Source organism: Asparagus officinalis, chromosome 5 (genome assembly GCF_001876935.1).
Source record: "Asparagus officinalis chromosome 5, Aspof.V1, whole genome shotgun sequence".
Classification (NCBI taxonomy): Eukaryota; Viridiplantae; Streptophyta; class Magnoliopsida; order Asparagales; family Asparagaceae; genus Asparagus; species Asparagus officinalis.
The window spans coordinates 32,425,042-32,434,098 of NC_033798.1; positions in this window are offsets into that span (position 1 = coordinate 32,425,042).

Below are 9,057 nucleotides of genomic sequence, written 5' to 3' on the forward strand. Positions count from 1 at the left end.
CAGTCACTATTTTGTATTTAGAGTACCTCACGTTATACCTATTTAGCATAAAGAATATATGTGAACAAATTCAATATGAATAAAATGTATGCATAATTATATCTGCATCCCAAAGAAAACTGGTCCTATAGATCGCGGTGCACATGCAAAGTAGGTCGTCCAATATGAATGTGTTCCAATGACCAAACATGCATTAATGTCATGCATCCCTTGAATTCTTTATTCCGCATCAAGGAGACTTTGCCTAGTTCTCTATAAAGGTATACCAAGACCACACTACCCCATAATAGAGTGTCGCATACATCAAAATCCTCTAGTAGAGACAACCATCGTGAATGTACAAGATTCTTGCTCACATCAGGAAATAACATACACCCTATCATGTGTAACATATAAGCACGAGCGTGATACTAAATCGTCCTATCCGTGGCATCAACTGGTATATCTCCCACAAATGTCGATCGAAGCCACGATAGTTTCATCATACCACTCCTCAAATTGGAAACCTGCCCAAGAAGCCTCTCACATACTTTAGTCGAATTATGATCATCGGTGCCAGTAACAACCAGGCCATCGATGCGGAGCCCAAGATGATGGCTACGTCCTAAAGTGTAATGGTACACTCCCCTATACGCATATGAAAGGTATTGGTCTCTGGTCTCCACGTCTCAATCAGTGCAGTGATAAGGCCTAGTCAAGCCTAATATACCTCATTGATGAACACTCCCAAAACCCAGCTTGAGCTACCAACTATAGTACTCAATCATCCTCCATCTCCCAGCCCGAGTGACTATAGGAATAGTCCACTATGCTAATTTCTGGTACGGGCTACACATTAATCAAAATTGATAAAATTTATTAAGAAAAATTAAAACTAGTGCCAAAAATAAGGAATATATATACAACAGTTTTCACCTGGCCCAAGCCAATCTTGTGTGAACGATGATCTGTTTGAAGGTATAATACGTCAGGCTGCATCTGTCCCGGATCCATAATGGATATCTCTGATATTAAAATACAATATGTTAGATTTTTCAGTTGAATGACTTAATCATATGTATTTTGATGGACAAAATTATGTAAAGAATACATCAGGCATAGAAAAGAAAAATAAGAATAGAACATACATAACGATTGTCACATATTATTGATTCAAAATAAAAGGTTTTATATTAAAAAAATGATTGTCACATGGGAACAATGATTAAAAATAAAAGGTTATATATTATAAAAACCATAAGTAATATATTCCATACAATTGTCCCCGGATAATCAACGCCTAAGCCTAGTTGGACAATTGCTTTTGTTGTGGCCCGGTTGATTGCACCTACTACACTTATTTTTTCTCCAAATTCCTTCTTGACCATCATCCATATTATTACTAATTCGTATAGAATGAGGTCACTCAGCTGATCTTTTGTTCAAAGGAGGTAATATATGTGGCCCGCCTTGTGTCTAATGTCGACTATCATATGCTAGACGAAAACACTCTTTGTACATTTATTGAAAGTTATAAATTGAATACTAATCTATGGTTAATGTATAATGTAAAATCCTCGCACCACCCTGCAGATCTGAGCAAGCCACGACAACATGGGAATAAGGAAGCCATTGTAATTATGGTATATTGCAAGTGCACGTACAAGTATGATCCACTAGTATATTAACTTTGTAAGAGCGAGTTTCTCCATGTGATATTCCCTCAATGACCTCCCATTCATTAAAACTGTATCTAACGACACGAAATGATCGAGGTTGCACAATCTAATCTGCTAATATGCCTTTAACCTTTGGCGTCAGCTCTGACGGGATATTTGTACCAAGTGTGCGTCGTCTGAGGAAGAATTTATTAAGTCTGTAAAATATTTTTGTAACTAATGACTATATTGGCATACCACGTGCTCCCCTAAGTACACCATTGAAACTCTCAAAAGCGTTTGTGGTCATCATACAAAACTGTTTCTAGCCATCTTCACATAAAGCCCACTTATCAACATTGTTCAGATCCAAACTAGTCTCGATCCAATCATGTGCAGCTCGTGAAATTAACTTAATCCTCTCTCATAGTTGCTTATAAACTAATTTTTTCATTGCACATCTAGCTTGCCAAAGAAGATCTTGAAGCTGCACTTGTCCATGCTTCCTCTTGAAGTTGTCCCTAATATGTCGCAAGCAATAGCGATATTGATGTGGTGATAGAAAATGTCATTGGAGTGCTACTAGAATTTCTTTCATCCTCTCAGATAATGTAATTGATCGCGTTCGCACACTAAGGATATGATATCTAATACATGCAAAAAACCATGTCTAATTTTTCGTGTTTTTAACTTCAACCACTGCAAAGGCCAAAGGAAATAAATAGTCATCTGCATCTACTCTGGTTGCAACAAGCAAAACGTATTTATACTTACCATACAAGTGTGTGCCATCAATGCTAAGAAGAGGATGATAATATCTGAATCCCTCAATGCAAGGTCCAAATTCCCAAAATACACATGTGAACCATCTACCTCCGCCATCAACAGGGTCTGATGATACTTCATACACTGTCTCTGGATTTTCTTTTTTAAGTGTTTTAAGATAATGTGGTAAGATCTCATAAGATTTGTCCTAATCTCTGAATATTTTTAGCATCGTCTTCCTCCGAGCATTCCAACACTTGTTGTATGATACATCTAAGTTGGTCACTTTATGCACTAAAAGACGAATATCCTTTGGCCTTAGATCAAGATCCTCCCTTAGTTTAGGTATAATCAATCGATATATGAAAGAGGCAGACGCGTGTTTATGATTTATCTCTAATCGATGATTGTTACATTTGTGAAGTTTGTTGTAGTGTGTTCTTTTAAATTGCTCTCTTCTCTTACACCCAAGCATGAATTAAGCTTCTAAGGACATTTTTGCATTGTCATCATGGTGCTCACCACTATCTTCTTCTTTGCCTTCTTTGCGATAAAAATAAACTACATTATAGCTTATTGTATTGCTTTTTGTCTACCTAAACTTGATATTTTTGGATGGACGACAAACAAAGCACATGAATCAATTTCTCATTTCTTTCAAATAGATCGCCCTTTCTGAATGAGAAGTCCTCGCCTTGTGTATCATCAACTACATTAGTGATGATAGGAATACTTTCTATCATGGAGTTATCAATCCATTCTTCTCCATAAAGTTCATCGGACGGCGGATCCTCTAACACGACATACTCATTGTTAGAGTAACATTCGTTAATATATTGATTGTCCCCTTCATCACGATCTATCAAACACGTCATGCTATTGATTTGTAAGCTATCCTCTTCATCATCATCCTCAGATTCGACACTTGTATTATCATCTTCTATCATCACTCCTGTGGAAGGCAAAATATCTTGATGGGGAGCGCTATCATCGAAGGTATTTGAAGTGCCCACAAGCAAAGGACTGCTCAGGTATTGTGACTGTGTCCATCTTATATCTGGTTACAGAGATAAAAAAAACCGATGGAGTCAACTTCAAGGTCCTCCAACATGCGAGAGTATACTCCATCGTGATTCACTGATTTGCCTAAATTTCTGTGATGTTTTCAATAAATAATACCACATAACACTTCTCATCATGCGATATTCTAATAAGAACATATCGTAGTCACTTGAGATTTGAATGTCGCTTGTTCTGTTCACCGTAATAGGATAATTGCAAATAATATTGAGGTGATACTCATGTGGATTGGTTAATGTAAGTTTGTGTAAGTCATTAACCAATTCATCGAAAGTACATGATTTTGATATAAACAATGGTTTCATCACACCTCCTTCATATACGGGCATATTATTCTCAAGATAGTTAATTTTTCCATCATATGAACAAATAATTACGATTCGATCGTTCATCGTTACCTCTAAAGAATAAAAAATCCAATGTCAATATTACACAAATAACACACAAAAATATTATTTACTATTAAATTCTATAATATCAATTTTAGACATCCATAATTTTAACCAAATGTCAAACCTTTGTAATACACTAACTTTTAAAAATTTTGATAATTTCCCCTCTAACTTCATACACAAATTTCTTTAATTTTTCTTCACAAAATTCATAAATATTTTAAAATTTATTTCAAAATCGGAATTTAAACAAGTTATTAGCATGAAATAGTGAGAATATATAAAAAAAATTAGGAGAAATTTTTTAAAAGATTTTACCTAAAATTTGTTGATGCCCTAATTTCTGGTGAACTCCGACAGTGACGACGGTGGGATCGACCAGCGGCGGTGACGGTTGGCCAATGCGACGGCGGTAGTTAGGGGCGGCGGTAGAAAATGTCTAGGGTTTGGATTGGTAGTGAATGAGAAGAGAGAGGGAGTTGTTGTCGGGTAAACGCGATAAGAAATCGTGTGGGCCTTATATAGGCTCTGGCCCAACTCCACGGGACTTCAAGTCCCGTGGAGTTGCAGGCTAAATTCCAGAGAGCGATGCTCTCTGGAATTCAGCCTAAAGCTTCACGAGACTTGAAGTCCCATGAAGTTATAAGCTTCACGGGACTTGAAGTCCCGTGAAGCTTTGGCTTCCCTAATCATGTTGCTAATGGGGGTTTAAACTTCACGGGATTTGAAATCATGTGAAGTTTTTAATTTTTTTTTCGCTAAAATCGACCCTGTTTCAGCCAGTTGGCTAAAACTAGGTCGAATTTGGTAAATGTTTTTGAAATAGATCGTTTTTTTTTTTTTGCAAATAAGGTTCTAAACGGGTCTATTTTAAAAATTTGTCCACCCAATTCCTCTCAATTTGAGAGGATATGAGTTCCCATGAAAGCCCTCTCTTTTTACGTTGATAGAATACACATTCTATATAATAAAAGTGAACCAAACTTAAGAATAAGAATAGATGAAAGTAACTTTTGGGAATTCTGACACTATTCATTCTATCTCCTTTCTCATTCTATAAAATTGGTTGAACAAAACAAGCCCTTTAGTCAGACAAGTTTAGGGGGTTGTCCTCTTATTTATAAACTTTATTAAGTTGTATGCAAAAACTAATCCTCCTGACATACATATGGAACAAAAAAAAGATAGAAGAGAATTACATTTACAAGAACAAATCACATAGGTAGGTTTTTGGGGGACCGAGATATGCTCTACTCTTAAGGTTTTAATGTATTGCTTCTCAACTAAGTTGATTTATAGATTACAATTCATCTTTTTAAGTAGAGATCACAAATCTGAATAGCATCTGATCAAGTTACTATAGGACTATGACTTTCTATTTAAATAGAATACTCTTGTATAATCTCATTTTAAACAGTATCCAATATGAATATGACTATAACTCTTAATCAATTAGAAATCTCTCTAGATCTATAATTACAAATTCCTAATCAAGATAGGACTTCATGTAATTTAGATTTTACATACTCCTGATTGTAACAGACTCATGCTATAATCACAAGAGGATTCATGCTCTAATAACAAGAGGATTCATGCTCCTAACTGTAATAAGGCTCGTACTCCTAATACAAATATGACTCATACACCTAGTTGTAAGTAGGACTTAATATTCATACTTGTAATGAGACTCATAATCCTAATCATAGTAAGACTTTTACTCCTAGTAATAGGACTCATACTCCTTGTTGTATAGAACTAAATTCTCCTAGTTGAAATAGGACTCGTACTCCTGACTATTATAGGACTTGTACTCCTAATGCAAATAAGACCCATACTTCTAATTGTAGTTACTTCCAATTATGATAGGGCCCTACAACGTGTTGTAATTTCAGTCTCCTTAATAGAATAAAAGATTTTCCTTGATCCAAAATACCTCAAAGTTCAAGAGTTAATTTAATTTACGTTAAAAAACCATTATTTAGATAGTTGAAAACGGTTCGAAATACAATTGAACTTTGCCACATGGCAAAAAAAAAGCCTATACTGCTATTAAAAAAATTAGTTACAACGATTATCCTTCCTCAGATATGGGTAGTTGTACCCCTTGTTATGTATATGCAATTATATATAGAACAATTTTTCACTTTAGCCCTATTTAAATTTTTTATTATTAAATTCGACCCTTTTTTCTTTTATTTACCAAAACCGACCCGATTTCTTGATTAGCGGCTTAATCACATTCCTAATTAGTCGGGGTTGCCAACCCCGACTATTTAGGATATTAATTTTTAGGGTTTAAGGCTTCTAATTAGGGTTTAAGACCCTCCTAAATAGTCGGGGTTGGCAACCCCGACTAATTAGGAATGTGATTAAGCCGCTAATCAAGAAATCGGGTCGGTTTTGGTAAATAAAAGAAAAAAGAGTCGATTTTAATAATAAAAAAATTTAAAAGGGCTAAAGTGAAAAAGTGTTCTTATATATATAGTACGCGGGGTTCTCTAATATAGTAGTATTGTTTTAGTAATACCAATTTGTAATTAATTAAAAGGAGAGCTTAACTCACGGTGACTTTTACGTCTTTAAGTTTCTAACCATTAGAGCACAATTTTGAAGAGCACAATTTTGAAGTTGTGATAAGAATTGAATGTTATATTTTTATATTCTAACATGTCCCGACAAGACGAGCACTTTTTTATAGACCGAAACCTAGACTCATGCGGTGTATCAATTTTTGGTCAATGGAATTTAAATTTGAATCGCTTTAATATCATCTTAAAGTCTCTAACCACACCAAAACTCCAAAGTTGAATTGAGCCTACGCGCTCTGATAATTTCTCTCAAACTTCCTGTCATGATACTAAAACATACTTTAAAGTTATGGTCATAATTAAAGGTTATATTTTTATAATTTAACATTATGAAAATTTTCTCATATATAATATATAATATCTCTTTTAAGTAAACAAATAAAATAGATAACTTCCCCGATCTTTCGTTCCTTTTTTTTTCAAAAGTAGGCGTCAGCTCCAGAGGTCTATCCTTAATTTGCTCAATGACAATTGGAAACTTTATCCATACTCCAAGTTTCTTTCCTCTTTTTATTAATGACAGACACTTGTCGTAGAAAAATGATATGACGTGTTAATAGACTTTGTCTTCAGTGTTTTCCGGGTTCAATTTGTCATCTAAACTAGTTTCAAGCCCGTGCGATGCACGGATTTGTTTAATATACAAAAAATATAGTAAAAGAATGCAAAATAAAACATTAATAATATATAAATAGTCATAATTTTAGTTTTAAGATCATTATTTTCTGTTAAGGGCATGTTTGTTTGCACGGAAGTAATTGTGAAGTAGCTGAAATAAAAAAAGTAAAACCTACTTCTGTTACTTCCAAGCAAAAAAATATGTTTGGTTCTCTGAAAAACTTACTTCCAATACTTTTCTAAATGCTTATGTGGCGCCTACGTGTCATCCTTACTTCCAAAATATATTTCCAATCCTCAATACTCTGAAGTAGCTCGGAAGTAGTTAAAATGCATATTAATTAGGACATAAATAATTTTTTTATTATTATTTTCTTTATTAGTTACTTCTAACAACTTTTCATTGATAAAATTACTTCCTAGTAATATTTCCAAATGTTATCCAAACAAAAAAAGTAAATGAAGAGGAAGAAGTTCTACTTCTATTACTTCTAAAAATATATGAAACAAACAAAAAAATGTTATTTCCACTACTTCCTACTTCATAGCTTTGAAAGTTACTTCTATAACCTACTTCTTACTTCTAATACTCTCATTATCCAAACGGGCCCTAAATATCAGATCTCATATATGTTTAAAGATTTAGCACCTCAACCCTTAAAAGGGTCCAAGATACTAAAGCATATCAATGGAGATGCTCAAGCACTTTATTCCTTAAGGATCCACAACAAACAACTGGTATATCAAAGATCAAGGAAAAAAGAAGAAAACAACAAAATCATAATTGCTGAGATTGATACAGGAAAACCATATGGAACACAAATATTCGAACACAAATAACAATGTTTATTCTTAGCACGCTCAATAGCAAATAATGAGGAAGAGGTTATCATGCTACAGGCATTTGGCAAAAACTGGGCCGCTCTATGTTTTGTTTATGCTCCTCAACCCTTAAAAGGGTCAAAGACACCAAAGCATATCAACTGGGATGCTCAAGCACTTTAATCATTAAGGATATCAACTGGGATGCTCAAACATTCTTGCGCCATAATATAACATGAGTTTGCACATAAAAGCTCACTAAGGAAATTAGTGAAATGGGCTCAGAACTTAGTCAATATCATCATTATTAGCCATCCAGTACAATATCAAAAAAGATATTGCATTTCTTTGCTAATATCAGAAATTTTGACAATCATCATAGCCTAAAAGTAAATAGTCACCAATGTAGACTCCTCTTATGAAAACTTTCTACACAAAATACCCAGAGCATTAGCCATCCGGTACAATATGTGCACATTGTAGGTTGCTTGCATCTTAGAAAATTATATGGTGACTTATAAATATTCAGCAGTCACAAGTTTAATTTAAAGGCGGAGGAGACCACAATATTCACACTATGAAAGGTGATATTATAAAATTGGAGCAAACAACTACTTACTACAATATAACAAATGGTAACACAAATGAGAATCCCAGTTGTCATGCTACATGCTGCAGCTCTATTATTGCATATCAACTGAGCATCCCGGTTGTCATGCTACAGATCTATTATTGCATACAAATGAGAACACAAAAGATTTCAAAACTTTTAAGCCATTCAAATGGTAACGATGTTATATAGTTATTTTGGATGTGTGCAGCACATTGAACAGCTTAATATGATGTCTTCACAAAGCATATATTTAAAAAATAATCTCATAAACTACATACGTATGCACCCACATGCATACATCCATATATGCAACTAAGAAATAACATGTGAGTTACATCTTAAAAAACTTTAACAAAAGCATGGCAGAGAAAAATTACATCTTAAAAAACTTTAACAAAAGCATGGCAGAGAAAAAAGATTAACTTTACATTATGCATCAGACTCATGCTTAGAAGTATGACAGAGAAAAAACTGTAACAAAAGCATGCCAGAGAAAAACATTAACTTTAAATTATGCACCGGACTTATGTTTAGAAGTATGA